Source organism: Mobula birostris, chromosome 14 (genome assembly GCF_030028105.1).
Source record: "Mobula birostris isolate sMobBir1 chromosome 14, sMobBir1.hap1, whole genome shotgun sequence".
Taxonomy (NCBI): domain Eukaryota; kingdom Metazoa; phylum Chordata; class Chondrichthyes; order Myliobatiformes; family Myliobatidae; genus Mobula; species Mobula birostris.
In genome coordinates, this window is record NC_092383.1 from 57,416,686 (window position 1) to 57,442,577 (window position 25,892).

The 25,892-nt window shown below is 43.9% G+C and overlaps 2 long non-coding RNA genes across 2 annotated transcripts in view; one reads left to right on the top strand and one right to left on the bottom strand.

Annotated features, from left to right (window-relative positions):
• The first annotated feature begins 3,772 nt into the window (after positions 1-3,772).
• Positions 3,773-7,681, top strand: LOC140209919 (uncharacterized). The gene is made up of 2 exons (XR_011889102.1): positions 3,773-4,159; positions 6,734-7,681. It is a non-coding gene; the product is annotated as an uncharacterized lncRNA (long non-coding RNA).
• Positions 7,632-25,892, bottom strand: part of LOC140209921 (uncharacterized) — a 40,935-nt gene continuing 22,674 nt past the window's right edge. The window contains exons 5-6 of the long non-coding RNA XR_011889105.1: positions 13,018-13,246; positions 7,632-8,216 (exon numbers count right to left, since the gene is read on the bottom strand). This is a non-coding gene — a long non-coding RNA (uncharacterized lncRNA). The remainder of the gene's footprint in view (positions 8,217-13,017; positions 13,247-25,892) is intronic.

The window sequence follows — 25,892 nt, forward strand, 5'->3', positions numbered from 1 at the left end:
TTCTAAGTGATAGGCAGGTTGGAGGACAAAATGTTGCTGCTGTTGGACATATTTCACCTGAGAGATATGATTGAAAACCTGAGTTTATTAACAAAACAATTAAAAGGATAAAAAAATGCAACCCTGTATCATGCAAAGAGGCTGCTATTACCACTTTCCTTGGGGAACAAACTTTTCTGCAGAAATATTGGATGTTGTGAGTTTATGCAATTTCCTTTGCTGGCCACTCAGAACAGAATTGCAAGATGATGATCTGATTGTATCTCTTGACCATTTGAAACCACTGCAAACTGAGATGGAATTTTGGTTCGCAGACCTGCTGGAGACTCATATACCAAATTGGGTGGTGGATCCATTTGGGAAGAATGTGAACGATGTTGACACCACATATAAAACTGCGGTGTGAAATAACAACACAAGCAAAATTCAAATGCAGCAATCAAAATTTTTGGGTAACTAGTGATATTCACAATAAGTTTCCACAGCTCTGGGAGAAAGCAAAATAGTTTTTGATTAGATTTCCCACCTCCTATTTAGGTGAATGTGGAGTGAGGTGATCTTCGATTACCTTTCGCCAAGTTGCAACCCGATATTCAGTAATTTGCATCAGTCACAATCATCTCACTAAATTTTGAGCAATATTATAAGGTGTCTCCATTGCTGAGTTAAAGAATATTATATATGGATTATTATAAATAATCTTTAGATTTAGATTGTTTAGATTTAGATTATGAGGACACTCAGTCCTCGTTTATTGTCATTTAGAAATGCATGCATTAAAAAATGATACAACGTTCCTCCAGAATGAATCACAAGAAAACACGGGACAAACCAAGACTGAAACTTACAAAACCACATAATGATAACATATTGTTACAGCAGTGCAAAGCAATACCGTAATTTGATAAAGAGCAGACCATGGGCACGGTAAAAACAGTCTCAAAGTCCCGATAGCGTCATCATCTCACGCAGGCGGCAGAAGGGAGAAACTCTCCCCACCATTGAACCTCCAAGTGCCGCAAACTTGTTGATGCAGCAGTATTGGAAGCACCCGACCGCAGCGGACTCTGAGTCCGTCCGAAAACTTCGAGCCTCCAACCAGCCCTTCGATACCGAGCACTGAGCACCATCCTCTGCCGAGCTCTTCAACCCTGCCCCATCCGCTGAGCAACAAGCAAAGCCAAGGATTCGGGGCCTTCCCCTCCGGAGATTCTGGACCACACAGTAACAGCAGCAGCGAAGCAGGTATTTCAGAAGTTTCACCAGATGTTCCTCTGTACTCTCACGTCCATCTCCATCAAATCAGGGTTGTACACGGCACACTACTTGACAAATAACAGACATCGCCACCAGAGTGGCTGCTGCAAGTTCCGTCGCATCACCATCTTGTCCTCCCTTTCTTATCTTATTCAGAAGTTTTCATATACACTTCTAACATTATATTTAACTGAAGGCCTTTTATTCCCACTTTGAAAGGGAGGATATAAATACAGCTGTGAGGATCTCTGCTACACTTGATTGCCCTGTGGTCTCTCAGGTGGTTGATATCAGGATGTCTTTCACGAGGGTGTACCCTCACAAGGCAGCAGGACCGGCTCAGAAAACTTGTGACAACAATCTCTCATGTCTGCAGTCAGAAGTTCCCACCTGCTTCAAAAGGGACACAATTATAGCAGTGCCCAAGAAGGGTAGTGTGAGCTGCTTTAACAACAATCATCCAGTTGCACTCACATATATGGTGATGGAATGCTTTGTGGGTTTGGTCATAGACAGAATCAACTGCTGCCTCAGCAAGGACCTGGACCCAGTACAATTTGCCTGGGTCTGCAATAGGTCAACGGCTCTTCATGCGGCCTTAGGTCATCCGGACAATAAGAACACCTGTCGGGATGCTGTTCCCTACCTGTAGCTCAGCACTTAACACCAACATTACTTCCATCCTGATCGAAAAGCTACAGAACCTGGCCTCTGTACCACACTTCGGTATCATAGGCCAGACCTATGAACTTGATTCAACATTACATTTTGGCACTGCGAGCGAGCTGTGGCTTTTTGAGCATAAATGCATTTCTGTTAGAAGTTATTTAAAAGAGTGTCGGCACATGGCCAAGTGGTTAAGGTGTTCGTCTAGTGATTTGAAGGTCGCTAGTTCGAGCCTTGGCTGAGGCAGTGTGTTGTGTCCTTGAGGAAGGCATTTAACCACACATTACTCTGCAATGACTCCACTGCCAAGCTGTATGGGTCCTAATGCCCTTCCCTTGGACAACATTGGTGACGTGGAGAGGGGAGATTTGCAGCATGGGCAACTGTTGGTCTTCCATACAAACTTGCCTGGGCCTGCGCGACCTGGAAACCTTCCAAAGCACAAATCCATGGTCTCATGACGCTAACGGATGCCTATTATTATTTAAAAGAGAAGACCCTCCGTTTGAGAGTTGCAGAGTCCCAGGGTGGACAAATAACAGCGCAGACTTCGGAAGTCTCGCTAACTTACTGATGGGCTCTGGAATGCCGATTGGTTGGACCAGTTAGATTTCACCGGGGCTGAAGCGGGGATGAAACATTGTTTCTATAATCAAATCCCTGTTTTTTCCTGTGAGGAAGGAGAACTGTCGGATGCTTGCTGGCTGTTTGAAACAATTGTGAGACATCAGTATAAATCGATAGCGAGCCTTAAGAATGAATTGGAAGATCTCAGTCAGCGCTGCATTGTTCTGAGCGAGTTGCTGTTGATGGCTCAGAGTAGGGGAATGAAGTTCGAAGATACGAATGTACAGATATTCGGTTAATGAAAGTACATGATTTAGAGTCGGCTCGAAGGGCCAGTTAGGAACCTGATCCTGTTAAGGGTCGAGCCATGTTGAGACGGAGTGATGATCCCACTGTGGTGCTGGAAGATGGGGATGTCTGGCTGGGTGATGAAAATGTGGGAGAGATGAAAATGATGAAAATAGCGTGGACCACTCGGTCTAATCTTTGATGATTACCCTCTCCCACGTGTGTCTGAAACAGAACGGGCCAGGCCAGGGATTACGCATTCCCACACCTGCCATCGGGAGCAATGTACTGGAGCTTCTTCTTTTCAGGAGGGAGAAGGGGGAGGCTCAGAATATGTTAGGGATGGTGTAATGGAGACCTTTGAGACAACAGAGCTCAGGGAATTAGGGGATAGGTACAGACAAAAGGCTGGGGAGACTTTGGCTGCGTGGTTACTGAGGTTATGGGATGCGCTGGGGGCAGCGCCAGAGTGAGCCCAACTAATAGCTAATGTCCCAACGTGCAATCAATAACACCCTGAGATCACTGCTTGCTTCCCCTGAGCACAATGCATCACCATGGATTTGGGTAACGGCAGCAGTTAAACTTGGTTATCCCACTCTTGCTGAATGGAATATAAAACTCCAAGCAGAATGGAGCAGAGGAGGGTTCTAAAGTTGTACACCAGTGGGCTGTTATCACAGAAATATACCGTGACAGTGGTATCTCACCAGAGGATGTTGAATTAACTTCTGGAATGGGAGGACACATAATTCCTTTGGTGATTTTTCCAATAAAAGAGGAAGTGCTGTCTTTTAATGGCACCAGCTGTTGGTTATCCGAAAAGTACAACCATTCAATAATTAACAGGTTTAGAGAATGGAGAAGAGGCTGCGTGTAGCCAAGTACAAAAGTTAGATAAGCAGACGGGGTGCGGGGGGGTGGGGGAAGAGAGGTCCCACATGTCCTGTAAAGAAATAATTTTTGGCGTTGTGTTACATGCCTCAAGGAGATCTGTGATTTTTTTTGTGAGAATGATGTAATGGTTTTTAGATGTCCAGCTAGAACGTACTGTGTCTCCGTTTCTGTTGCGTATATGTTTTTATGACGCAGTTTCATTTTTAAAACAGAGTGTTGCACTCTGTTGCAAGGTACAATATTACTGGACGGGAAATTTTTGCTAGATGTGTTGATGTACCTTATTCCGGCAGTAGAAGGGAGAGTGAAGACTTTATTGAAGTACAGGACCCGAAGGATTGAGAGGAGTCGGTATCATTCGGCAGTTTAACAAAACATCGACCTTATTGAGTCTTCGTTGAAGCAGTAATGACCTGCATCGCAGATAACTCTTGCCAAAAGAACAAAGAGTTCATGCAAGGTTTGCTCTCTAAAAGAAATTAAGGTCAGTTGTTTTAAACTGTTTATTTACTGCATCGTGAATCCTTCAGACAGAACCAGCAGGAAAGTCGCATCTATGAAGAAATCCTTCTCCAGAGAAGTCTCTCCCAATTGAACGTATAAATCCGGTGGACTGTCGAATTAACCATTTTAAGAACTATATCTGACTTTATTGCTTTAAGAATTGTTTTCGCATTTAACGCTTTAAGAACCAGTACTGAGTGACGATTTGTTGAACGGCTGCATAGCGGTTAACTTCCGGCTGAAGTTTTCGTTTTTTTTATTGTTTATGCGTCTTTAATAAATGTTTGGTTGTTTTTATATAGCCTGTCTGGATTGATATTAATTGTTGCCGGTTACATAACAGTTTCTTAATGCTGGGGTTCCGCAGGAGCAGGTAAATGAGGCCTCTATCCCCAACCTCTATACAATATGGAAATACTGTGAGGAGGAGCAAAAAAGGGAGACTGTTGAGGGGGAAGGGTCTTTCTTCAAGACCTCGGTAGATATGGGTTTCTTTTGTTCTCTGCCAGATTCCTACCTTCTCTTCAGGGTTCACTCCAAAGGCTACTGGCTAACATTTGCCAGCAGTGGTTCAGGCCTCATTGGTGTCGGTAGGGCGTCGTTTGACCTGCAACCCTCTTCCTATAAATGGAGTGTGAGTGATTTGAATCTGGAGAAATGTGAGATGAGGCCACACACTTCACTTTGCTTGTGTGTGTGTAGACTTTCCTTTAAGAGACTCTGTGAATGCGTTGGGCCCTGTCCAGTTGCTTTTTCCTCATCAGTTGTTCTCTGATAAGTGTGCTCCTTCTCTGTGAGAAATGAACTGAAGTTTTTGCATTTCCATAGTTATAAAGAAGAGGAGTACAGCCTGGGCATTATGCTTTGGTTTCTAATTTGTTACTTGTTTCCCCGTATCACTGGTTTTAGGGATGACTCACTTTTCATACTGGCCATATGGAACTTGGGTAGAAATTTGGGCAACTTTATCTTGCATATGAAATGCCCACAATTCAATCGGAATTGAGCATTTGGGAAGGAATTCTGGTAGTTTTGTCATTGCTGTGTTTTTTAAATATCCAGTAACAAATCAGGGCTAAGTGTATTTGTATCTTCCTGCATCACAGAATACCAATGTGGTGAATGCTGATTTGTGGATGGAGATCCTGCAGAAAATCCTTCTGGATGGCATTTGAATTTGTACACTGCACCAATGAGTTAGACTGCTGAATTTGTATGCAGACTCCTTACTAAATCAGTGAAAAGATGCCACTGATATCAATCGCTTTGATGACCATAAAAAAACTGTTGGGGCAAATAATCTGGCTTCTCCAATTTCGGCATTCTGTTTGAGGGGAGCTGGGAGGCAGTAGTCTAACTCAGCAACCACTACCCAGAGTATGGTAACAGCCTCAAGGAAATTGAGCCTTAATAACCCTGTTGGAGTAAGTGCTTTAAGGGCTCGTATTTCTCTACATACCATTTATATAATTGGAATGTCTTGACCCTTCAAGTGATTTCCCAACCTGGCACGAGTGTTGGTGAAGGTGGGATGTTGAGTACAGGTATAAGGTGGGTGGTAAGTGTCAGCAAGAGCCATAATCTGTGATGGTTATGTATGCCAGATTTTGTTGTGAAGCTGGACACTTGCTGGAAGCTGAACGGCACTCACTGGACCTGCAGTTCCTAGGCTGACCTATTATTCCCACAGGGTGTCCTGCTTGAAATGTGGTGCTGTATGTATGCCATCTAGTGCCCTGGGTGAATACCTTGCCCATGCTGTCTGGTAACAGGTTTATTAGAAAGAAAGGGTATTTCAAATGTTAGCCTTTCTCAGCATGGTACAACCATCTGGGAACTGATTTTGATGGCTTTGAATTACCTGCTCACAAAGGAAGGTGCCAGTTGAACTGATATTGGTCAAGAATGCTGCACCTACATTCCCGATGGACTGGGTAACATCACTCACCTGGTTGATCACATCTAAGAATGAGTGTATAAGATTAAGTGGGAGACTATCTCATTGGCTATTACACTCTAGGGACACTCTATTACAATTTTGGGGCAAAATGAGGCTGGTGGACTACTGTAGAATACTGGGAGGTAACAACCGGGTTATTGTACTGGGAATTGTACTCTTGTGTTTTATGTATAACTTAATTTGGAAGTTCGTGAGTCATGCTGGACTGAGGGTTGGATCATCACGTTTGCAACTTTCGAAGGGAGGTTTGTCCTTTGGGGATGTTCCTTATTCTAACTGTCGAGAGTCATTTCTGTTGTGATATGTTAGCTTAGAAACTGCAGCTGCTTCTCCTACTTGTGTCCCGTTTCAAATATCCTGGGTATATAAGATAGCACGTGGAAGGGGCTTGCTCTCTTCTTACTTTGTGTGAGGCAAGACGATTGGGAAGGTATGCTTTCGCGCACTTTTAACTAAGTATGTTTGTTGAGTATTTGGATTTATAGTGTCTGTAACTTGGGGGACATGAATGTTTGGTGAATTTTTACCGTTTGCAATTAAATGCTTCATATACTGTACCTATTCACAGAGACTGCTTTCTGTATCTCTTGCCAGACCCACAAACCTGATTCAACATTATCCTGGAAGACCACAATCTGTGCGAATAGGTAATAACATCTCCTCCTCAGTGACAATCAACTCTGCCGCACCTCAGGGTCGTGTGCTTAGCCAATTGCTCTACTCTCTCCAAGGCCATGACTGTGTGGCCAGGCACAGCTCAAATGCCGTTGAGAAATTTGCTGATGATGGCAGAATCTCAGATAGTGACGAGAGGGAGTAGCGGAGAGAGATATACCAGCAAGTAGAGTGGTGTCGCAGCTACAACCTTGCACTCAATGTCAGGAAGACTAAAGAACTGATTGTGGACTTCAGAAAGAGTAAAACCATGGAACACAACCCAATCCTCAGAGGGATCAGAGGTGGAAAGAGTGAGCAATTTCAGGTTCCTTGGTGTCAGTATCTCTGAGGATATAACCTGCTCTCAACATATTGAGGCAGCTATAATGAAGGTGAGACAGCAGCTATATTTCATTAGGAGTTTGAGAAGACATGGTTTGTCACCTGAAACACTGAAAATTATACATATATACAGTGGAAAATATTCTGACAGGTTGCATCAGCGTCTGGAATGGGGTAGGGCTACTGCACGGGAGCAGAAGAAGCTATAGAAAATTGTAAAATTAGTCAGCTCTATCATAGATACAAGGCACTGTAGTATACCAAGACATCTTTAAAAAGTATTGCCTCAGAAAGGGGGCATCCAGTATTAAGGACCCCCATCACCCAGCCATGCCCTCTTCTCATTGTTAATGTCGAAAAGGAGGCACAGAAGCCTGAAGGCAAACACACAGCAATTCAAGAACAGCATCTTTCCCTCTGCCATCAGATTTTTAAATGGTTATTGAACCAATAAAAACTACATCACTTTTTTATTATTTTTGTTTTTGCACTGCTATTTTTAATTTAACTACTGAATATACATATATATTTACTGTAATTCAATTATTTTTCTAGTTTTTATCGTGTATTGCATTGTATTGCTGCTACCAAGTTAACAAACCTCACAACACATACTAGTGATCTGAAACTATTAAAACATGCAGATTGTATCAAAAATATTGACAACCACTGCATTATTGTCTTATGTAAGGAAACATGAGTTGGATGGGAGTTTATTCCCATGTGCCTTCTGCTTTGACCTTCTACACGGGGTGGGAGCAGACTCAAGAGCCACTGTTAGAGAAGACAATTGGCAAAGTGGCACCCTCCCTCCGCGGTGTAACCCCTGGCACACATCGCAATCGATATTGGTCCAGTCGCACTCTCTTGTTGATGCTGCAGTCTCTCTTCTTGAACTTGGTGAAGACACAGATCCAGAGGCAGGCCTCTGTAGCATTGACGGCCACCAGGTCCACGTTTTTCTTCCTGCCTTTGAAGACAAGGGTGAAGGAGATGCTGGTGGGCATCTCCTTGGTGCACCACTGCTTGACCTCTGACTGATGACCTGGCTTCAACTCCTGGATGTTGTCAATCAGTACTGCAGGGGTTCAGGGATGGGGATGGGGGGGGAGGAGAAAAACAATAGCAGAGATCAGAACAAGAGATTCAGGTTCATAAAGACAAGAGATTCTGCTGATCCTGGGAATTCAGAGTAACACACACAATTTGCTCATTACTTATTTAGAAATATAGCATGGAGCAGGTCCTTCTGTCCCAATGAGAAGCACTGCCCAACAGCCTACCTACTGAACTTAGCCGAACCACAGGACAATTTACAATGACCAGTTATGTTTCTATAGCACAAATCCTTCACTAGATCACTGGGGCTGATACAGATGTATCTGCATTAAGATGTGGGCCAAAGGGCCTTTTTCCCTGCGGTCGGGCTCTGTGACACCTCATAGCCTGACAGATGCTTTAATTAACTGCACTCTCCCATCGTGTTCATTAGCTGTCAGTCAGTGCCAGCATTCACCACTCGAGGTTCAATTCCCACCGTTGTCTGTAGGAAGTCTCCTCATGACTGTGTGGGTTTCCTCACACATTTCAAAGTCATGCAGGTCATGGTTAGTAGGTTGTACTCCTATGTCGGTGCTGGAAGCATGGCGACTCTTGCGGGTCATACCAGCACAATCCTCACACTGTTTATTATTGACGCAAATGACACATTTTGCATACTAAGGAATAAAGCCCTAGCCTGACCAAGGTGCAAAAAGCAGAGATACAGCTTACGTTTACACTTGTCTTCACTGTGATTCAGGATTCTTGATTGCACTCTGTTATTTTGTGCTCATCACTGTATTTGCTTGTGAATTTCTTCCATGTGTACTGTTTACTCTGTCAGTTTCCCATAGGCAAGCAATTGCATTGCGTCCTGGTGTTTCTGACAGAAACTGTCTGTACAAAGTTATACCCAAGCATTTTCCCTTCAGTGATATCAGCGGGTACGAGATGAGAAAGTGCAAGCTTAGCTTTATCAAAAACAACATTAGTTTTATTTCCCACATATACATTGCAACATACAATGAAATGCATTATTTTTACATCGATGACCAACACTGTGCGAGGATGTGCTGGGCAGTCTGCAAGTATCACCACACTTCCAGTCCCAACAGAGCACACCTACAACTTACTAAACTTAACCCGTACATCCTTGGAATGTGATAGGAAATCTCAGCACACGGAGGAAATCCATGCAGTCACGGGGAGAATGTAATAAGTCCTTACAGAGAGCGGCAGAATTGAACCGACTGGTGATCGCTCGCACTGTGAGAGTGTTGCACTGTTTCTCTACTGTTCTGTATCAGTGACAAGGGGCAGTTAAATAATTAATACTGATAGGAAATGGCAGGTAATTAAAGGATCTGTCAGGCCATGAAGTGTAGTACAGCCATACAGCACAGAAACAGGCCCTGAGCCATCTAGATGTATTAGTCCCAGTTATCAGCATTTATTCTGTAACATTCTACAACCTGAATATTCAACTGCTGCTAAGGCTTTGACATATTGACCACTTTACTCCAGTTTCTGCACGCCTCCTTTTCAATCCTGACAAAGGATCTCCGCCTGAAATGTTGACACAATATTCACATCTATGGATGCTGCTTGACCTGCTGAGTTCCTCCAGCATTTTGCGTGTTAAGCTTCGAAACATAGTGATGGTTGCATTGTAAACAAAGACCACTTACTAATCAAGAACCCATCACCTTCACTTCATATATTCCCAATGAATTAACCTCTACCACCGTCTGTGGCAATGAGTTCCTTAGATTTATCAACCTCTGGCTGAAGAAATTCCATTATCTCTGTTCGAAAGGGATGTCTCTCAATTCTGAGTACGTGCCCATTTCTCCTCGACTCTTCAACTATTGGAAACACTCTCCATGTCCACTATATCTAAAATTCCAATATTCAAAAATTTTCAATGAGATCCCCACCCCCACTCATTCTTCTAAACCACAGTCAGTACAAACCCAGAGCCATCAAGTGCTCTTCGTATGTAAATTGTTTCATTCGCAGGATCATCCCAGTGAACCTCCTCCTAACTCTTTCCAATGCCAGCACATCCTTTCCCAGCTAAGGCCCCAAAACTGCTCACAACACTCCAAGACCAGTCTGAGCCATCTTTGTAAAGAAACCTTTGCATTACATCCATAATTTTATATTCCAGTCCTCTTGAAATGAATGCTAACATTGCCTTTACCTTCCTTACCACCGACTCAGTCTGCAAGTTACCTGTTAGGGAAATCAAGTACAAGGTCGCACAAGTCCCTTTCCAACACGGATTTCTGAATATTTTTCCCATTTAGAAATTCCTTGAAGATTGCAAGACAGGAAATTGGAAGAAACTGGTACCTCCTCATTGAGTTGTTTCAGAAGCTCAGTTGAACATGGTTACCAAGACCTGTTGCAATCAAGCAACAGTTCAGAACTCCCTCTATTAGTTACCAGCTAGGGTATCACTTTTGCCAAGTGGTTAGTGCAATCATTTTGCAGTGCCAAAGATCATAATTGGGAATCGATTCTCACCAATGCCTGAAAGAATTTTGTATGACTGGAATAGTTGCTTTCGGGTGCTATGGTTTTCTCCCTCATTCCAAAAATGTCCGGGTTCAGGTTAGTAAATGGTAGGCGTATTATGTTGGTCTGAGTACTGTGGCAACAACTGTGGGCTGTCCCCCCGCTAACCACATCCTCAGACTGTGTTGGACGTTGACACAAAATCAGGCATTTCACTGACTGTTTCAATGCACGTGTGATAAATAAAGCTAATCTTCAAAAGGACAGCCTAGATCACTTCACAGAGAGGTAAAAAGAGAGGAGGTGGCCAAGAAAGAGGTGACAAACAGAAAGATAAATTGAGCACTAACAGGGAGCTGTCAGAACCACTTCCTGCAGTTCCAGAGTCATCTTCTACAACCACCACAGAGGAGGCCCCAGAACCTGAGATAGTTTCACAACCACAAATCTTACCTGCCAAACAGAATGACTCCCCTCATCAGGAAGGACAGTCTAAATTACTTCACAGAGAGGTAAAAAGAGAGGAGGTGGCCAAGAAAGAGATGGCAAACAGAAAGATGAATTCAGCACTAGCAAGGAACAGAATCAGCATTCATTTTTGAGTCACAGTCTTTTGTACTTAATAATACTGCCTAAACTTTACAGAATTGCAAATGATACTTAAAGTACACTCAATGGCCACTTTATAAGGTACAGCTATACAACTGATTGTTAATACAACAATCTTATCAGCCAATCATGTGACAGCAACTCAATTAATGAAACCATGCAGACGTGGTAAAGGGGTTCAGCTGTTATTCAGACCAAACATTAGAATGGAGGAAGAAATGTGATCTCAGTTACTCTGACCGTGGAACAATTGTTGTTGCCTGATGGGGTAATTTGAGTATGTCAGAAACTGATATTGTTTGGGGATTTTCACTCACCAGTATCTAGAGTTTACAGAAAACAATGGGATAAACAATAAAGACATCCAGTGAGCAGCAGTTCTGTGGGTAAAAACACCATGCGAACGAGGGGTCAGAGGAGAATGGCCAGATTAGTTCAAACTGACAGGATCATGGCAGTAACTCAGATAATCATGCATTACAAGAGTGGTGGGCAGAAAAGCATGTCTGAATGCACAATATGTCAGTCTGAAGTGGATGGGTGACAGAAGAAGAAGACCACAGATGTACATTTGTGCCGATACGTATAATTTCTCAAACTCTCTCAAGCAAACATAGACAGATCTATTTATATAATCCTTTTTACCTTCATCTACTCCATAAGAATTGGGATTCCAGACATCTGTTTTGATGAAATATAAGGACTTATCTTTTCAATTTCTTGATTGACTGTCCTTTCTTCAGACAACGGTGTTCTAACTCCGGAAGCCCTTCTGTTGCATTTGCGTCATCCCAGTCCACCTCTCTGCCTGCCTGAATCTTCTTGCCATTCAGAATCATCTTGGCTGTTCCCTTTTGCACCTGACCTTCCTCTCCTCAGTCACTTCCACTCCCCAACTGACCTCTGCCCCCACGGAGATCCTTCGCTCACTTCCTGGCCTCTTGGCTACAGATTCCATTCTCCCACTCAGCCACTCAATTTCTGGTCCAGCTTGCTGGCCCTTCCCACTGAACCTCCAGCGAGCCAACCAGCCAAAAACAATGGTAGACACATCCGGCAATAATCCGAGGACCATTAGCACAGTGAGTACGCAGACTTCCATCGGTCAGATTCAGGACTGCCTGCCTGTCCCAAGGGAATATGATCACAGCTGCAAACGATAATTCAGAGAAAAGGTAGGAAGACACAGCCGCCTTCAGCTGAGCGGGGAATGGACTTGTCAGGTACAGCTTCTACCTTGCAGTTATCAGACCTTTGAATAGTTCTGTAGTACAGTCAGATTGACTCATGACTTCACAATCTACCTCACTGCAATCCAGCATGTGACTACAAGAAAATGAAGTGTCGTGGAAACGGCTCAGCACATCATGGTAACCAGCTTCCTCCAGTACAATAAAATGGATTCATGTCTTCACAATCCATTTCATTACGATCTTACATGTGACTACAATCAATGTGCCATGTACCACGCATTTTGACTGGTTGCATAAACTTCATATATGGAGGTGCAATTGCACAGGATTGGGAAAAGCGACAGAACTTCATAATTGCCACTAACTTCCTTGGCATCAAGGACTTCATCAAAAGGAGGCACTCTCATCACTTTGAATATGCCTCTTCTCTTGCTACCATCAAAAAGGAGGTCCATGAGACTGAAGACGCACACTGAACGTTTACAAAAATATTGGGAGAATATTTGCATGACCTACTTGTTTCTGTAAAACTCGCTTCAAATCAATTGCATTTCAAGATCGTCTTTCTCGACAACTTCGTGAGGGAAATGAAGAAGATTATGAATGGCTTCCAATGCATACAGAGGTCCGATGGCTATGAAAAGGTAATTCTCTTCGTTGCATTGTTAAACGAAGTATTGCAGCATTTCTAAGTGATAAGCATCTTGGAGAACAAATTGTTGCTGCCAAGTCTGACATATTTTACCTGTTGGATCAATATGAAAAACTGAGTTTATTAAACCAACATTTAAAAGTAAAAAATGGCAATTTTACATCATGCAAAGAGGAGGCTGTTCCTTACATTTGTGAACCTTACATTTTTTAGTAGTAATATTGGACATTGAGTTCATGCAATCTCCTTCACTGGCCACTCAGCATAGAATTGCAAGATGATGATCTGATTGTATCTTGATCATTTGAGATTACTGCAAACTGCTATGCAATTTCGGTTCACAGACCTGCTGGAGATGCATATACCAAATTGGGTGGTGTATTCATTTCAGGAGAATGTGAACGACATTGACACCAAATTGCAGGAATATCTTACTAAGTTGCACAGTGAGATAACGAAGCAAAATTCAAATGCAGCAGGCAAAATTTCTGCATTCTAGTGATATTACATTATTTACGATATTACTTACGTTATTTGTTGTATTTTTTTCACGGTAACACATTGAAGCTGCACCCTCTCTAACATGCTGGTGGAGAGAGTGTTATTTGGGCTTTTAGCGCTGTGATTAGTTACATTCGGACACGTCTCATTAGCGGGGCAGCAGTATGGTCGCATTGTTTATTCCAGGGACCAGCTGATTGCGCTTATGCCGGCCGGTTTAGCGAAGAGCGGCAGACACCTCTGCTGAAATCTGGAGGAAAACACACAGAGGATGCAGAGGGGGATCCCAAAGGCGAGGAAAGAGGACTGGGTCGAGACAACAGAGACTTATGGAGAAGAGGAGTTCGGTGAGTAATAAAATGGACGAGTTGACGGCGCTAGCCAGGAGTCAGAGAACATTTCGGGAGTGCAGTGTTATGTGTTTTACTGAAATGGGGCTGCACGAGGACATACCCGACCAAAACTTTTCCATGGAGGGCTTCCAGACCGTTCGGGCTGACTGGAAGTGCACTGAGAGCGGTAAGCATAAAGGAGTTGGGAGCTTGTTGTTCTGGTTAACAACGGATGGTGCACTCCTGGTCATATTACGATCAAGGAACGTGTTTGTAGACTGGATATTGAACTTTTTTGCTGTTGGACTCCGGCCATATTCCACGAGATACAACACTGGGCGTAATGGCAGGTTGTGCCTGCCTGTGGCCATCAAACTTTGCAGCTCCTCTCGTGGGAGGTCAGACACCCTGAGCCAATAGGTGGGTCCTGGACTTATTTCCACCTAGCATAGTTTGCATATTGTTGTTTGAATGTTGTGGTTTTTATATTGCTATATTTATGCTCTATTCTTGGTTGGTGCAGCTGTAACGAAACCCAATTTCCCTTGGGATCAATAAAGTATATCTATCTATCTATCTATATTCACAGTAATTTTCCACAGCTCCGGGAGAAAGCAAAATTGATTTTAATTGGACTTCCCATCACTTCTCTAGATGAATGTGCTTTTAGTCAATCCGTTCAACTGCCATCAAAACATTGTAACCATCTTGATTTTGCAAAAAGATCTTCAATTATTTTTAACTAAATTGCAACACATATTTAAAACCTCATTAGTCTGTCCTCAGTCACAAGGATCTCACTAATGCCCAATGTATAAATATTATACACAGTATTATAAATAGAGTACATATAACCTTTTAAAACATAGAAGTTGATTGTAAATAATTACTGACAACCACTGCCTTACGGTCTTATGTCAGGAAACGTGACTTGTGGGGGGGGTGAAGGTGATTCCCATGTGCCTGCTGCCTTTGACCTTCTACACAGTGTGAGGGCGGACAAGGGCAGCTTTTGGAGAAGACAGTGAGTGAAGTGACATGCTCTCTCCTTGGTACAACCCTGGCACACATCGCGAATGATACTAATCCAGTCATTCCCTCTTCTTCAAGCTGGAGTCTCAGTTCTTCAGTTTGGTGAGGCCATAGTTCAAGTGCCAGGCCTCCTTCGTGTCGGTGGCTACCAGGTCCGGGTTCCTGCCTTTAAAACTGATGGTTAAGCAGTGGTCAGTGGGCATCTCCATGGCATTCTGCTGCTTGCCCTCCGACTGGTGACCTGGCCTCAACTACTGGATGTTAGTGATCGAGACTACAGTGGTCGAGGGGTGGCAGTTGGGGAGGTGGTGGGGGAATTAAATCAGCAGCAAGGTAAGAACAAAAGATTCAGATTCAGAGGTATAAACACAAGAGATTTTGCAAATGCTCGAGTAACACAGACAATATGTTCTTCATTTATTGTTTTATTAAGAAATATAGAGTGGATCAAGCCCTTCCAGCCCAAAGAGTCACTCTGCAATGCAATCCACCTACTTCACACCAGCATAATCACAGGATATCTACAATGACCAATTAACCAACTCTTCGGTGTGTCTTTCGATTGTGGGAGGAAACTGGAGCACCCAGAGGAAACCGGAGCACCCAGAGGAAACCCTCGTGGCAGAGGGAAAAACTACAAACCCCTTATAGACGGTACCGGAATTGAACTCTGAACTCTGATGCTGTGAGCTGCAATAGCGTCATGCCAACCGCCACACTGTCATTACACCCTAAAATGCTGGGGGGATTCAGCAGCTCAGGCAGCATCTATGGAGAGCAATAAAGAGTCAAGAGTTTTGGGCTGAGACCTTTTATCAGGACTCTTGATTTAGCATCTCAGCCTGAAATGTCAGCTCTCTATTCTCTGCATATGGAGCTTCCTAACCAGCGGATCCAGATTTTTGTCTCACATGTACCCCAAACATGCACAATTCTGCCCGTTCCCATCAAGATAAAAAAAAGCTTGAAAATACATACCACCAGGTCGACAGTTCCTATCCCACTGACATATTTCTGGTGACCTCATTAAAGGAAGAATGTGGAAGTTTCAGACAGGGTGCAGAGAGATTAACCAGGATGCTGCCTGGACTGGAGGGCACATCTTAGGAAGATAGGTTCTGCAAGCCAGGACTTTTCTCTTTGGAGTGAAGGTGGATGAGAGGTGATTTTATAAATGTCTACAAGATAATAAGAGGCATAGTACTTATAGCCAGAGATACTTTCCCAAGGTGAAAATAACTAATAGGAAGGGGCATACTTTTTAGGTGAATGGAGAAAAATAGAGGGGGGAATGTCAGAGGAAAGTTCTTCATACAGACAGTGGTGGGTGGGTGGGTGGAACACCCTGCCAGGTGTAGTGGAATAGGCATTGAAGAATCTCTTAGACAGGTACATGGATGACAGAAAAATGGAGGGCTATGTGGGAGGAAAGGGTTAGATTGATGTTAAGACCAGATTAAAAGCACAGCACAACAAAGGGATTGTACAGTGCTGTGATGTCCCATGTTCTATATTATAGGACTCTTGAATGGGGCTTGTATGATGGAGATGAAGTCTTGACCTCACAATCTAATTTGTCATGACCTTACACCTTATTTTCTACCTTCACTGCACTTGCTCTGTAACCATATTCTACATTTTGTTGTTGCTTTTCCGTCTGTACTATCTCAATATAACTATGTTTTGAAACGATCCAGCTGAAGTATCAGTTTATTGTCATTCAACCGTGCACATGTAGAGCAAAATTAAACAATGCTCCACTGGAACCAAGGTGTCAATCACAGAACAGATTACAAACATTGTGACAAAAAACCAAGTTATCAGAAGATGGATGCCGATAAGAGAGATAAGAGACAGACAAATGGGGGAAACATTCAAAATGCTAATAAGAGAGAGACAAGAGAGATTAACGAAAAGAGACACAGTTCCGAGTATAGTCAGACCGGTTGCTTTGAACCTGAACTGTTTGAAGGTTGATGGACAGGCGATACCCCAGCAGGGGGATAAAAGGAACAGGTTCGCTAAGGCAAATGACACACCACGACACCACGAGATAACGAGACCCTGGAAGTGCAGTGTGCCCTCCAAGTTGGTGGAAGTGTTGGAGGTCTGGTCACAGGACCGACCATAGACGCAGAGGGTGAAAAGGCACGATCGGCGGGAACCTGGTGTGTGTGTCCGCCCTTGCCTGGGTGCCGGGTTCACCGCAGAAGAACGATCATATCTGGAACAGAGAGGTCACAGTCTCTGAGAAGATACTACAAAGGGCTCGCCCAAAAGCTAACTGCGAGGAATATCGAAGGTCTGTTTGAATCCGATTTGAATATCATCATTCGCTCTCTCTCTCTCTCCCCAACGGCACAACAGCGATTACTGCGAACTGAACTAAACTGAACTGAACTCTGTGTCACTTGAGACTGATCATTTTACCCCTAGACTGCAACAGAGCTTGATTGATCCTATTATCCTAGTTCTGCGTACATGTGTTTTATCATTGCTAACCTGTTGCATTTATATCCTTACTATTAGAGTACTGTGTTACTTATTTCTTTAATAAAACTTTCTTAGTTCCAGTAATCCAGACTCCAACTGAGTGATCCATTTCTGCTGGTTTGGCAACCCAGTTACGTGGTATGTAACATAAGTGGGGTTCTCGTCCGCGATTTTGAACGCTAAATTTGGGACGGGGTAAATTGATTGGGTTAAAATTCCCGAAAGAAAGAAAAAGCAAACAGCAGAAATGGAGATTGAGGTATTTCTAAAGGTGCCGACCTTGGAGGCATTAGAGGATGCCAAGAAAGCAGAATTGGCAGCTGTGGCCAAACGGTTGAATCTTTTTAAGGGGAAGTCGACAATGGGGAGAGAGGAGATGCACAGAGCTATCATAGAGCATTATGTGTCTAAAGCTGTGTTTCCTCAAGGGGAGCTGGAGGTGATATCTGTTGGAAAACCTGGTGGAGACGCAGTACAGGTGCAGATTGAAAAATTGAGACTCGAGCACGAGTTCCGGGTAAGGCAGCTAGAACACGAAGAGAAACAGTTAGAACGGCAAGAGAGAGAGAGGCAGTTAGAACGCGAGGAGAGAATAAAACAGTTGGAGCGAGAAGAGAGGCAGTTGGAGAAACAGAGGGAAAGGGAATTTGAGCTGGAGAGGTTAAAGATGACGGCAGCGCAGGGGCCCATGCCCAACCAAGGTGGAGGGTTCAGGGCAAAGCCGGACACTTTGCGTCCAGGTGCTTTGCCCCAAAGAAGGAGACGGGGAAAGGAAAAACGGCGGTTCCGACTGGCTGTATTAAGCTGGTAAACAAACCGCTGGGGGACAAGAGGTCTGGTAAAGTTCAGGAAGGGCGCGAGAGGTTTATCTCGGCCGGATTGGTGTCGGTGAAGGAGGGGTTAAACCCAGTTCCAGTACGGATCTGGAGAGACACTGGAGCTTGTCAGTCATTGATATTAAAGAGTGTGTTAGACTTTAGTTCAGAGACCCAGACTGGGGAAGTCAGGGTCATCAAAGGCATTGGAAAAGGGACTGAAGCAGTACCTTTGCACCAGATACACCTGCAAAGCGACTTGGTCTCCGGACCGGTCACGATCGGGGTGAGGCCCGAACGACTGATGAAAGACATGGAGGTCTTACTCGGTAATGACCTCGCCGGCGGAGAGGTGTACCCAGCAGTAAGATTGACAAGCCAGCCTGCCAGCATTGAGGCCCCGCCCATGGAATCACAGGTTTATCCCATTTGCGCAGTGACTCGGCGTGTGTCCAGAAAGGCTGCCGAAGTAAATATAGAATTGGTTGAGGTGTTTTTACCAGCCTTGTAACAGAAGGGGTTAGAAAGTGAGGCGCAGCGTAGTGAAACGGAAATTACGGTAGATTTATCATTAGCAAGGAAGGAATTTGTACAGGCACAGGAGCGAGACGAGGAGCTGATGGTTTTGACGGAGACAGCTCTCTCCGAAGCAGAATTAAAAAGGGAGCCAGTGGACTATTGTGTGGAGGAGGGAGTGCTAAGGAAGAAATGGAGACCAAGTACCGTGCCCACAGATGAGGATTGGGGGGTGGTGGCAAAAATTTATGGCGATGAAATTCTTAACCTGGCCCACAAGATACCCCTCGGTGGACATTTTGGGGGGAGGAAAACAGTCGGCGGAATCATGAAAGAGTTTTACTGGCAGCACAGGAGGAAGGATGTTATTGACTATTGTAGACGTGAGCTAACATGGTTACAGGCTTTTGATATGCTAACAGTTTGCCACGATAGGCAAACAAACCTAGTCCGTGTTATCATGAAAATTAATGAGGCTAGTGTGCCACCTAATAAGGGGAAAACCCATTTCGAAAAGTATGGTGCCAACCAGATGGGAGAAGTCTATTGTGTTGACCGACTTTGCTGATGAGTTCTCTCCCTTAATCCCCGAATAAAGCCACCTGCTAAGAGAGCTAATTAAACGGCACGCACACGTATGTCCGAATGTCCTGAGGCAATGCAAAGAGTGGGGACATGGTGTTGTTGTCACATCAGGTCAGCCTAGTCAGCAACACCCCTATAGAATGATTAATTCAGTGACAAAAGTGCTAAAGAACGCAGAAGCGTATATTGGCGATGTAGTGGTCTGGAGTGACACGTGGGAGGAGCACAGTGTAGCACTGTTTAAACTGCTGTTTGAAGCCAGCCTGACAGTGAACCTCGCAAAAAGTGAATTCGGCCACGCGAAGGTCACTTATATGAGATTTGTGGTAGAACAGGGGCAGCTGGCTCCAATGCAAGCTAAGGTGCGGGCTATCTCTGAAGTCCCCACCCCGAAAGACAAGAGAACCCTGAGAAGGTTCTTGGAGATGGTGGGGTACTATCGGAAGTTTTGCAAAAAAAAAATTTGCGGATATTACCCACCCTCTTACTAAGCCCTTGCCAAAGAATGCTGAGTTGGTGTGGGACGACCCTTGTTATCTTGGTCCGGGACGAAAACCACTGAGAAGTTACACTGATCACAACTCATTAGTGTTCTTGGCCACTATGAAGTTTGCTAAGTTGGAGCCTGGTCTTAGAGGATTATTAAAATAACACATATAAAAGGAATGGAAAATGTGATTGCTGACTGTCTGTCAAGGTGTTGACAACTTAAAGTTCTCTGTATTAGCCAAATAGCTGATGAACATGTATATTTGTGTGTATCTAATAGTGTATTTATGTGTATAATTTTTACCCCGGTAAAAATCCTTTGAAGGGTAGGGGTGTTAGAAAAGACCAAGTTATCAGAAGATTGATGCTGATAAGAGAGATAAGAGACAGACAAATGGGGGAAACATTCAAAATACTAATGAGAGAGAGACAAGAGCGATTAACGAAAAGAGACACAGTTCCGAGTATTGTCAGACCGGTTGCTTTGAACCTGAACTGTTTGAAGGTTGATGGACAGGCGATACCCCAGCAGGGGGATAAAAGGAACAGGTTCGCTAAGGCAAGCGACACACCACGACACCACGAGATAACGAGACCCTGGAAGTGCGGTGTGCCCCCCCACAAGTTGGTGGGAGTTTGGGAGTTTTGGAGGTCTGGTCACGGGACCGACCATAGACGCACAGGGTGAAAAGGTACGATCGGCGGGAACCTGGAGTGTGTGTCCGCCCTTGCCTGGGTGCCGGGTTCACCGCAGAACGAATGATCATATCCGGAATGGAGGGGTCACAGTCGGTGACCTCAGAAGATATTACAAAGGGCTCGCCCGAAAGCTAACTGCGAGGAATATCAAAAGTCTGTTTGAATCCGATTTGAATATCATTCGCTCTCTCTCTCTCTCTCCCCAACGGCACAACAGCGATTACTGCGAACTGAACTAAACTGAACTGAACTCTGCGTCACTTGAGACTGATCATTTTACCCCTAGACTGCGATACAGCTTGATTGATCCTATTATCCTAGTTCTGTGTACATGTGTGTTTTATCACTGCTAACCTGTTGCATTTATATCCTTACTATTAGAGTACTGTGTTACTTATTTCTTTAATAAAACTTCCTTAGTTCCAGTAATCCAGACTCCAACTAAGTGGTCCATTTCTGCTGGTTTGGCAACCCAGTTACAGGGTACGTAACAACATAAATGAATAAAAGGTGCAAAACAGAGCAGCAATATGGAATTTTTGTTCATGGGTTCTTACCTAAAAACATGAGTGTGAGGCCTCAGACTCCTGTACCTCCTCGCAGATTGTAATTATGCAAAAAAGACATGTCCTGGGTGGTGGGGATCTTAAATGATGGATGTCACCTTTTAAAGGCATCGTGCAGGGGTTGGTGTCCACGACAGAGCTGGCTAAATTTAAAAGTCTCTGCAATTCTTTCCAGCCCTCTGCAGTGGCACATCCTTAGCAAGGCAGTAATGCAACCATTTAGAATGCTCTCCATAATACCATAAAACATTGGAGGAGAATCAGGCCATTTGCCCATTGAGTCTGCTCAGCAAACGTCAAAGAATTAGGAGGCTGGAGAAATCAATTGCAAGGCATGCAGGTAAGATGCAAGGATGCTTATATGGAGCACAAATAGTAGCAGGGATCAATGGGCTGAATGGACTGCTTATGCTCCAACTTTCTGATGTGCCAGTGAATGCACAAAGAAAATAGTCAACCTTTCATCAACACCTTCACCATTTAGAAACTAAATCATTTGTTTTCCTGAAAGCCTTGAACATGCCACCACAGACAGTACCTGATCTCTTCCAGCAAATCTGAGCTGTAAACTCCTTCATCGTGACCTGTCCTGAGTCCTGCACATTGATGCAATCAGCAGGAAAGCACAGCAGTGTCGGTAATTTCTTGGGAGTTAAAGGAGGTTTGGATTGTCATCAAATAATATTCTACAGATGTACTAATGAAATTATCCTGACTCGTACCATCATAGTCTTTTATGACAATTCCAATGAGAAGGAATGCAAGAAGCTGCAGGGAGTAGTGGACCCTGCCCGAGACAAGACAAACACATCCCTCCCCCACCTGCAGTAGTATCTACAGGAGGTGCTGCCTCAAGAATGCAAATTCCATCATGAAAGATCCCACCATCAAGTCACTAAGACCACTGAGCAGGAGGTCCAAAAGCCTGAAGTCCCACACCACCAGGTTCACAAACAGCTACCTCCCTTCAACCATTTGTTTCTTGAACAAATCGATACAACCGTTGGTATAATAATACTCAGACCACTTTGGTAACGTTGCCCTACAATTCTCTTTATTTTGTTCAAGTTCTTCTTTCTTTAAGGAATTCTGTATAAATTATGTTCGATTTATGTTTTTCCAGTGAACGTTGCTATTCTGATGTGCTATGCCTGTGACGCTGCTGCAATTAAGTTTTTCATTACATCTGTGCACGTACGTGTAACAGTTTAAATGAACCAACAGCTACAGAACACACCTGGAGTCTGATTTTGATGTTAAAACCACTATTTATTAGTAACTACTTAATATAGTAACTTAAACCAGGTAAATCCAAATTTAGCAGTGTTAGGTGTATATATGTATATATGTGTGCGTGTGTGTAAATATATTTCCCAAACTCGTTCCAGCTTGGGTGGCAAGATTTAAAGTCTTACGATGGTAATGTAAGGAAGTTCAGTTCAATGCACGGAGTTGGTGGGGGGGAGAGAGGTGTTTGTAAGCCGAGGTGAAATCCACAATAGGAGAAGAACGAATAAACAGGTGCTGTTGGTCTTACGTCATCAGACTCCGAATTCACTCTCGAGTTAGCGAAACGTAGCTTATCACAAAGGGGACCATCTTCGAGGGCACTACCACCCAGGCAAGGGTAGATACACCGGTAGCCTCCACCGGGTCAGCCCTTCTACACACAGTGATAGCCACTGATCGAACCTCAACCCACCCTTGTGGGCACTCGAAAGTTCCACCCAGTGACTCTTCTGTCACTGGCTTCCTTTCGTTGACCGGTCGCCTTAACCGGTGTTCCACTCTCTGTCCGTGAGAGTCATCTGACCTTGCCCAAATAAAAACGCTGCAAAGGAACTGTAAACATCGAACTGTTCATCACATAACTCCATCTCTCTCTCACCATAGCAACCCAGAAGCAGGCAGCAGTACTGTGGTTAGTTTCTCTCTCTCTCTCTTTCTTTCTCTTTCTCTCTCTCTCTCCCCCCCCTCTCTCTCTCTCCCTCTCCCTTTTAAAGGGACAGTCCAGGTCCGTCACACAACAATGAAGTTCACAGATTAACCACTCACAGGCTAAAGAAAATTTTTTCCATCTCCTCAGAATAGAAGGGATGTCTTTCTACTCTGCAGCTGTATCTTTTGCTCGTAGACTCCCCTACTATAGGCACCATCCTGCCCAAACCACTCCATCGTGCCTTTCAATATTTGATAGGTTTCAGTTAGATCCCCTTAATTTTTCTGAACTTTCGTGAGTCCAGGCCCAGAGCCATCAATCACTGCTGATATGTTAACCCTTTCATTCTTGGGTTTACTCCCATGCTCCTCTGGACCCTGTCCAAAGCCTCCAATGCTACCAAATCCCTTATTACCTAAGGGCCTCAAAACTTCTCACAATACCCAGAATAAGAATCAGGATTGATAGCACTGGAATATGTTGTGAAATTTGTTAACTTTGTGGCAGCAGTACAATATTGATAATATGGACAGCAAACCGCTTATTATGTCAAGTTTAGATATGTATACAAAATAGTTAAATAGTTAAGCAGTGCAAAAACAGAAATTAAAAAAGTAGTGAGGTAGTGTTCATAGTTTCAATGTCTATTCAGAAATTGGATGGCAGAGAGGGAGGAGAAGATGGCGGCGCGATGCAGCGCGCGCGGCGTTCCGAATGAATTATCAATTATGTGTAACTAGGGGCCGTGCACAATCTGGATTTGATGGAAACAGCCGTGAGAAGCACAGAGGAACATCTGGAGTAACTTCTGAAATGCCTGCTTCGCTGCCACTGCTAATGTGCGATTGAGAATCTCCGGAGACGAAGGCTCCAAATCCTCGGCTTTGCGTATCGCTTGTTGCCGGGACCGGGGTTGAAGCACTCGGCAGAGATGCTGCTCGGTGTCGAATAGGTGGTCGGAGGCTCGGAGTTTTCAGACAGACTCAGAGTTGGACTGTGGTCTCATGCTTCCAGGATGCTGCAACGGCAAGTTGGCAGCGCTGGAGGCCTACTGTCTGCGTGAGATGATAGGACTTTAGATAGCCTTTGAGACTTTTACTGTGCCATGCTCTGTTCTTATCAAATTACGGTATTGCTTTGCACTGTTGTAACTATATGTTATAATCATGTGGTTTTTGTTAGTTTTTAAGTCGGTTTGTCATGTGTTTTCGTGATATCATTCTGGAAAAACATTTTATCATTTCTTAATGCATGCATTACTAAATGACAATAAAAGGGGACTGCGTGTCCTCATAATCATAAATAAGCTGTTCCTGAATGGCTGAGTGTGTGCCTTCAGGTTTCTGTACCTTCTTTCCAATGGTTAACATGAGAAAGGGGCATCTTCTGGGTGGTGGAGGTCCTTAATGGTGGACATAGTCTTTTTAAGTCACCGCTTCTTGAAGGTATCTTGAATACTACCAAGGCTAGTACCCATGATGGAGCTGGCCAATTTTAAAACTCTCTGCAGCTTACTTCAATCCTGTGCAGTAGACACTCCCCGTACCAATTAGTGATGAGACCAAACAGAAATTTTCAAATGTTTCAGGTAATGTTCCAAATCTCCTCAAATTCCTACTGAAACATCGCAGCTGTCTTGCCTTCTTTATAGCTGCATTAGTATGTTGGGACCAGGTTAGGTCCTCAGAGATATTATAACCGAGAAACTTCTAATCCCTCTTAAAGGATTGCTGAGTGTTCCCTCATTTTATCCTCTCTGAGCACCACAATCAGCTCTTTGGACTTACTGACTTTGATTGCAAGGTTGCTGCTGTGACACCACTCAACCAGCTGGTATACCTCGCTCCTATCCACTATTTCATCACCATCAGAGATTCTGCCAACAATGGTTGTTTCATCAGCAAATTTATAGATGACATTTGAACTCTGCGTAGCCATCCAGTCAGAGGTATACAGAGAGTAAAGAAGTGGGCTAATCACGCATCCCTGAGATGCCCCAGTGTTGATTGTCAGCAAGGTGAAGATGTTGTTACTGAACTGCACAGATTGAGGTCTGCTGGTTAGAAAGTTGAAGATCTAGTTGCAGAAGGACATACAGTATCCTCAGAACAAGAGATGGGACACTCAGCAGATTAATAAATGGAGGGACTGGTGCACAATGAGGCATTCAGAAATGTCTCACTCATCTTGACATATGACAATTCTTGTGCATGTTGATGCTCTGGGACAACCAGATCAAAGTCTCAAGAGAAGATGTAAATGCCATGTTTATCAAAGCTCCTGTGTTATAATATAGGATCAGCTTGCAAGTTTGGAACACAACCAACTCACATCCATAGTCCTCCTGTGTTTACCTATTTTCAGCTAATGCCCTCTCCCACCTTATGATGAAGCAGCTCACACCATCGCCTCATTATAGGAGGGATGTGGAAGCAATAGAGAGTATGCAGTGGAAATTCACAATGCTGTCTGGACTAGTGCACGTATTTTATGAGGATAGGTTAAGCAAGTAGAGTGTTCTGTTTGGATTGAAGGAGGATGAGAGAAGACAATAAAAGTGTACAAGATGATAAAAGGCATTGATCGAGTGGATAGCCAGAGACTTTTTCCCAGAGCAAAAATGGCTAATGCGAGAGGGCATAATTTGAAGGTGTCTGGAGGAAGTACAGGGTGCATGTCAGAGGTTGTTTTTTTCACTACACAGAACAGTGAGTGCGTGGAACACACTGCCAGCACTAGTGGTAAAGGCAGATACATTAGGGATATTGAAGA